At 42.3% G+C, this 8,121-nt stretch overlaps 1 pseudogene; it reads right to left on the reverse strand.

Moving 5' to 3' along the window:
• Nucleotides 1-4,269: 4,269 nt before the first annotated feature.
• On the reverse strand, nt 4,270-5,990 carry LOC101639671 (annotated as a pseudogene).
• Nucleotides 5,991-8,121: the final 2,131 nt, after the last annotated feature.

Below are 8,121 nucleotides of genomic sequence, written 5' to 3' on the forward strand. Positions count from 1 at the left end.
AAGTTGCAGAGACTTGGCTGGTTCCTTATCTTCAAGCAACAGGATGCTAGGAAAATGAGCGAACCTTTCTACTTCACTGTTCCCTTCACAATAAGGAAACTTGGCTAAAATGTCTAAAGATTCTTTCTAACTCTTAAAAACACACACAAAAATAATAATTTTCCATAGTCAAGAAATCAGTCATAGGTCATTCCTATAGAATGTAGGAATTACTGAACAATATCATTAATATCACATGCAAGTAAACTTTTGCTGAAGATAATTAAACACGTATTAATAGTACTTTGATAGGGAGCTGCCAGAAATTTAAAAGTGATTCATCAGATCACTTTTGGATCAAGGAATAGCAAAAAAAATTCTGATATCATTGTGTTTAACTGTCACAGCTTGCTGAATTAAAGCAGTTGAGTCTGACACAAATTCAATGCTATTTCCTTAAAGAACTCAGTATTCTTTCTGGTCTTGAGTCATGAAACAAACAACACCTTCCCTCATCCGAACCCTCCCAATGTATTTTTCACCCAAGAAGTGAATGGATTTCAACAAGAGACCTATTCTCCTGAATAATGACTGATGAGGAAGTGTGGAAGCCCAGTGTATTTATTACCCTTGATCACTGTTCTGTACAAGAGGACAGACAGTAGTGTGCACTGTAGCCAGTTCCTATTTCCTCACCAGCTGTCAATGCAAAGTCCCTTCTTTTTCTTTCCAAAGAGACTGTGTTCTACCAAGATGTGATTGAAGTCCCTCTGCAAGGTTCCTCTGGGGCTCTTCCCAATAACTGTACCCCTTTAGGAAGATGTCAATATTCTCTGGAATGCCAATGGTCTGGTAGCTAAGAATGACCTTCATTCTCACAATAGATGCAGCAGTTTGCCATCTTCTTTAAATAGTTCCCTTGTCATTCCATCTTTTGCCCATAGAATCCTTCAGTATTGCACGTCAAGATGTGACTTGTTTCTTCAGCTCTTTCAGCTTGAGAAGTGTTTGAGTTCTTCCCTTTTGGTTTTCTAACTCCAAGTCTTTGCTATCTCATTATACTAATTTACTTTGTCTTCTTGGACTGCCCTTTGAAATCTTCTGTTTAACTGTTTTCTTCACTACTGTGGTCTTTGGCCACTAGTATCCTATGTGCCAAATTTATTCTAGAAATATTCTCTAAATTTAGGTGAAATTACTTAAGGTCATACTTTGGCTCTGGGGATTTGTTTTAATTTTCTTCAGCTTCAACTTGAGTTTGGATAGAAGCAATTAATGGTTTGTGTGCAGTTCATCTCTGGGTTTATGTAATTTGAGCATTTCCATTGTCTTTTCCCACAGTTGTGGTTAATTTAATTCCTGGCAAGGACTATGTATATAGTCATTGTTACTGTTGTAAAATGATATTTACAATGAATAAGTTGTTTGTCTTGCAAAATTCTATCCTTTGTTCTCCAACAACACTTCTCTTACCAAGGGCATATATTCTTACTACTTATATTTGTTCCCAACTTTTGCATTCAAACCACCAATAATTATCAGTGTATCTTGATTACATGTTTAATTATTTCAAACTGCAGGTTGGCGGGGGTTGGGGATCCTCTATTTTTTTCATCTTTGGCATTAGTGGTTTATGTATACAGTTGATATTTGTATTAACTGGTCTTCCTTGTAGGCATACGGATATTATCCTATCACTGACAGCAGTGTAATTCAGGATGTTGTTATTGTTAGGTGCTATCGAGTGAATGCCAATGCATGGTGACCCTGTATACAACAGAATGAAATATTGCCTGGTCCTGCACCATCCTCACAATTGTCATGTTTGATCCTATTTTAGCCACTGTGTCAAACTTCTGGTTAAGAGTCTTCCTCTTTTTTCGTTGACCCTCTACTTTATCAAGCATGATAGTTTCCAAAGACTAGTTTCTTCTGATAGCATATTCAAAGTATGTTTTGCTTCCTAGGATAAGGTGACCAGATTTTAACATTGGTAAAACGGGACACCATTGATAAAACTCATATCCTGGCGAAATAGCCACATGGCAGCCGAAAACCGTATACCCTAGCTTGTTGTGCATTCTTTCCAAAAATTGGGACTTTTTTAAAACGCCGAGGGATGCTGGACAAATTGTTAAAAATCGGGACTGTCCCATCAAAAGTGGGACGTCTGGTCACCTTATCCTAGGAGCATTCTGATACTTCTTCCAAGACAGACCTATTTGCTCTTCTGGCAGACCATGATACTTTGAATAGTCTTCACCAACTTCATAAGAATAATTGACACGTAAAATTAACCATCACATTGGGTATCTGAGAACATATCTCCAGAGCACACCAGCCAACAGCAAGCCCGGTAGTTAGACCCTGACCCAAGAACTGTGTGTTTAAAGTTATTGTTGGCATTTGAAGATTTTTCTGATCACTGGTAAAGTGAGTTGACCACAAATCAATAACAGCCTTGGTGGCATCTCTGCAGACTACAGGGTTTGTTCTACAGGAAACCAGGGCCTCGGACCTCTGTTAGCCCATTTGTAAGTGAGACTACTGGTTTGCATAATTATTATGCTTTATTGGTAGTTCTGAACTTCATTGTGCAAGGACTTTCGAGTCAAGATAGAGAAGATCAGAAGGGCTTTGTCATCTGGCGCCTTTGGGGGTATTCCACTTTTTCATTGTGAAGTCCTGTCATTATACAATAACGATTAGGAAGAGAAAGCTAATTGAGCATAATTCTAGCAGGACCATTTATTTATTTTTGCATAAATTGGATTGGGAATGTAGATAAATGTGAGGGGGCTTCAAATTTTTATGATAAAATGAAATTAAAAGATTAAGGAATTGTTCCATTAACTTTTCGAAGCTCCCTCTTTGTACATCTGAAGCATCCAATGTTACAATGTCAAGTTGCCAGGCTCCTTTCTGGAATTAGGACTAACTTTCACCTATTGGAAAGTGAGAGTCTCAGAGTGCATCCCTGTGTGTGTGTCCTTAAGCTGCTCCCTCATCCTTCTACCTCATCAATATACATCCCCTTCCAAGAGAGGCTTTCGTCTGCCTTTTGGAAATTGCCAACTGCTGCTTTTCCTTTCCTAAGTCTGACAAACAATACCCTTAGTTACTGAGGGATACTTTTAACCAATAGAAAACACAAACAAGTGCTCGCTTCAGCAGCACATACCCTAGAAAACACAAACAAGTTGTTGACTACCATATCAACATTGAGGAATTCTTTCATGTTTTTGTAACCTTATTTGAAATTCACCCTATGGATCCTGATACTTTCAGTCTCTGTAATTATGGGTGTTTTTGCTGGTCTGCTCTCTTATTCTTTCTTAGAAATTTAAGTTGGGGAAAGAATCCAACTCTAGGTTTTAAAGAAAAGACACTGTAAGCCTTAGGAATCTCTTGAAAGTTTCACCTAAGCCTCCCTCCCTCTCTTTCTTCTCTATACTGTGGTGAATACAGTAAATTGATGCAGGTGTGAGGACTGGTAGGCTTCAGAAAGAGGACTGTGGGTGATTGCAGGACTGAAGTTCACCCCTCCTAACATCTCCTCCATAGGCTCCTGTGCCCTCATGTGAAAGGTATAAGAACTGCTTGAGGCAGAGGACAGAATGAATGAATGAACCAATAAATGATAAATTGTATGCAATTATAAACTCACATTAAAATTATAATAAATAAAAATATGTTTCAGGCAGATGGACCACAATACACAGAATGTCAAAAGTTGAAGGGCTTTTTAAAATTCTCTGATACTGCTCCCTGCTTTTCCAAATACAACCAGGTTCTTTAACTCAAAGGAAGCTGAGAACAACAGGACTGTGGTACCCCTTTCTTTAAAAATCATCTACTGTATTATTTCTACTCATCAAAGCCAAGTAGAAATTATTTCTAGAAATCATACTCAGAAAAATATAACCCAGTAATCCTGTTAATCAAAGATTGTCATGGTAGCCCTTTGCTTTATATACTTGCAATCATTTTTTTCCCACAACTGACTGCAAAACTACAGCCATTTAATGAACGCTCCCCTCAATAGCCCCTCCACCACAGCACCCTGAGAATCCTGGGTCCAACCATGGGGGGAGGGCTGGAGAAAGCCAGAGTGGGTGAATAAATGGCTAGTTCTCTACCCCTAAAGTCACTGACGCCTGGGAGCACCAAATCAGGCTGGACACGCAGTGCCTCCCCTGGCCGGCCAGCCTGCGGGGGCAAGCAGGGAGGGGGCACTCCATCCAGCCTGTCTTCACAGCCCAGCCATCAGGGGCCTGGGGCCGCCAGCCCTCACACAGGCCTTGCCTTCTTGGTCTTCTCACACCCCACCGGCTCATCGTGGGCTTTCTGCTTTTCAGCCAGTCTGTTGGCCTCACGGACTTTGCGCTTCTTGCCGAACACGATCTTGCGGTAGAGGTACTTCTCTCTCTTCTTCATCATCATGATGGCCAGCGTGGCCTCGCTCTCCTCCTCTAGGGCCAGCCGCTGCTTATCCTCCAGCTTCACCGTGCCTGCCATCAATCACCCTGGACTTCTTCCCCTCCATCCTCTGCTCCTCCAGGGCTGCCAGGCGGGCCTCCTCCTCCTTTTCCGAACCAGCCTCCTCGTCCTCTTCCTCCCTTTCTCCCTTTCTCCCCCTTCCTCCTCTTCACGTTCCTTGTCTTCCTCCTCCTCCTCCTCTTTGGATTCATTCAGGTTTCCTGGGTCCTCTCCCCACTGCAGGGCCAGCAGCTTCAGCTTCTCAGGTGGGATGTAATCGCCCTCCTTCTCGGACACAAACCACTAGAGGTGTGGGGGCAGTGACACCCCTGGGGAGGAGGAGCCGAGCATTCAAGGAGTCAAACAGCCACTGGGGCTGCATGTAACACCTGCAAATGACAGGGGTCTGCTGCCCGGGCCTGTCGACAGTCTGGTGGGTGATGCTGGAATCTGTGATGTTGTATGTAGCCCCAATGCACAGAGACTTGTCCCAGGAGACAGGCCCCCCAAAACTCCTGATGATGAAGGCCAGAGCCTCGCGGGGCACCTCTCGGTTCAGGAAGAACTGCAGGCCCTCACACAGCTTCTTGTGCTTCTCCTGCGCCTCCAGCTTTCTCCTGCGCTCCTCCTGGCTCGCCACCTCCCCATCAGTGGGAAACTCATCGACCTCAGCCTCCTCCTCAGGCTGGCATTGAGGGCTGCCAGCTTCTCCATGGAGCTCTCCGAGGCCAGCGCGGATGCACCCTCACTGGACTTCAGCTCGGTGCTGGTCTGTCTCTTGAGGGTAGTGGAGGTGGACGGACTGGTAGAGGCGGAAGTTGACGAAGCCCAGCAGGGTGGTATAGAACTCCGTGAAGGTGGCCATGACTCTGTAGTCCACATCTGTTGGGTGATCGTGGGAGAAGGCGTAGGGTGTGACCCACATGATGGGCTGGCCCAGCACCTGGGCCTGGGAGTAAAAGCAGACCTTGTGCAGGGCACGCGCAGCCATGACGTTGTGCAGGAATTCCACTGACAGCCGGCGGCCCAGCTGGGTGGTCGGCGCGTGGCACTTGCCCAGCTGGGTGGTCTGCACGTGGCACTTGCCTGTTGGGGGGAAGGTGGAGAAGAGGAAGCACATGGAGAGGGTGTCGTCCAGGTCCCTCAGGGCATCGATAAAGGTGAGGTGCCGCTCCTTAATGATGTGGTCAAGCTTGTAGTTGGGCTTGTTCTTCAGGCGCTCCACGGTGTTCCACTCGCTCTTCCCACGGGCCTTCCCTAGCTTCCGGACTATTTTTAAATTCCCGAAACTTGTTGACGACGGGCTCATGGAGGAGGAATCTGATGTCTTTGATGAGGTAGAAGGTGCCGGAGGCTGTGGAACCCTTGTTAACCTTCTTCTTGTGTTTGGCCTCATGGAGATAAATGCCCTTAAGGATGCACAGCCGCCTGAAGTCAGCCAGGCTCAGCAGCAGCTTCTTCTGGGCTTTGTTTCGGGTGATGTAGTTGGTGACAGAGCCTCGTTCATATTTCTTCTTCTCAAGGCCATCCATCGCTTCACGCTAGAGGAGCCCGCATGACAGCGCCACCGACTTCCGCACTTTTCCCTCAATCATTTTTTTATTTCATAAGAATTCTTTTTTAAAATACATCTGAGTCACATTGTTCATGCTACTTTGTAAACTTTTTAAGGATAGTGCCATGAAAATTTTCTTGCACTATTTTTAAATTTACAAAAAAATTGAAAAATTATCTTTTCACCATATGTCATAAGGGTGAACTTTACACAGCAAATTTGTTTTTCATTCAACTATTCATATTAATTTTGTTTGCAATATTGACTGCTGACATTTTTTCATGTGTTTGTTGGGTGCCCTTCTTTGGTGAAGTGTCTAATCATGTTTTTGTCCGTTTTTAAATTGGGCCATTTGCCTTTTTGTTGTTGAGTTGTTGATGTGTTTTATACATTTTTGAGATTTATTGCTTATCTGATAGGTTACTGTCAAAAATATTTTTCCTCGTCTCGGGGTTCTCTTTTTACTCTCTGGTGAACGTTTTTGATCCATGTAAATGTTTCCTTCTTAGGAACTTCCTATCATCTCATTGTTTCTGCAGTTTGTGCTTTCTTACTTATGTTTGATAATGAAGTTGTGCCACATATTAGGGCCCCTAAATTTGCCCTAGTTTTTCTTTGATGATTTTTATAGTTTTAGATTTAACATTTACATCTTAAATCCATCTTGGGGAAAAAATCTTCTTGAGTTAGTTTGTTTATAAGGTGAGAAATGTGATTTTTGTTTTGTATATCCAGATGGATATACAATTTTGCCAGTACCAGTTGTTAAGTAGATTATCTCTTTACTCACTGAAGAGGTTTAGGCGCTTTGTCAAAGATCAGCTATCTAAAAGCGGATGGATATAAGGTCTAAATTCTATGTGTTCTATGTGTCTGTCATTGTATCAATACAGGCTATTCTGATTACCATGGCTGAATAGTAAGCTTTGAGCTCAAGGAGGGTGAGATCGCTTACATTGTTCCTTATTAGTTATGCTTGGCACATTTGTGGTTCCTTTGCTTTTCATATAAAGTTGATGATTAGTTCTATCTCTAAAAAAAACGATGGAATCTAGATAAGGAATTCATTGTACGTACATGCAGATTGCTAAAGTCATAAACTGGGTTCTCTAGAGCAGCAAAACCAGTGAAGCTTATATAAGTCTATATACACAGAGGTTTATATCCAGGAAATGGCACACAGCTGTAGAGGAGGGTAAAGTACAAGTATAATAAGAGTCAGATATCAAACTGGAGGCTTTTCTGAACTCACATAGCTGAGGGGCAGATGATTCCAAGACTGGTAGATCAAATAGCAGGCTTTTTGCTGTAGAGACAAATGAATCCAAGATCATTGGGTAAGATGGCAGGTTCCTGATGACTCTCAGGATTGTCAGACAATAATACAGCAGTCCACTAGCTCAGGTCTAAGTCACTGGAGATCAGATAATGAGCCATATGCAGGATACAGACCCACAAAAAGCTAGAAAGCTTTCCCACACAGTTCACATATATTGGAAGCAGGACACGCTCTGAGGGAACTTCCTTTCAACTGATTGGCTACTCAAAGATCTCACCATTGAGGTGATTACATTAAATTAGATATCATGATGGAGGATTATTATATCTTAACTGCTTAACCACTCAGAATCCTGGCCCAGCCAAATTAACATACACATTAAATATCACAGCTAGTACTGATATTTTCACAACACAAGACCTTTTATCCACGACTCTGGTATATTCTTCCATTTATGTAGATCTCCATTGGTTTTAGTAGTAGTGCATGTACTTTTCTTTTCTGTTGTTGTTTCTTGTGAATATTTACTCCTAAGTGCTTCAGCTTTTGGGTGATTAATAGTATTGTTGCCTGCTTTCCATTTTAGAGTTCTCTTTGTTAGTTTAGAGGAATCCAAAAGAATTTTGTATATTGACCTTTTTTACCCTACAACTCTTCTGAATCCTTTTATTAGTTCTGGTAGTTTTCTTGTTAAGTCGCCGGTACTTTTTTAATGTATTGAATCATGCACCTGAAAATAGAGATAGTTTTACTTTTTCTTTGCTATATAGGTGCCTTTTATTTCCCTTTTTGCCATATTGCTCTGGCTAGGAATTCGAATAATAATGCA

Source organism: Echinops telfairi, unplaced genomic scaffold (genome assembly GCF_000313985.2).
Source record: "Echinops telfairi isolate 266 unplaced genomic scaffold, ASM31398v2 ScPeMD7_7424;HRSCAF=8462, whole genome shotgun sequence".
Classification (NCBI taxonomy): Eukaryota; Metazoa; Chordata; class Mammalia; order Afrosoricida; family Tenrecidae; genus Echinops; species Echinops telfairi.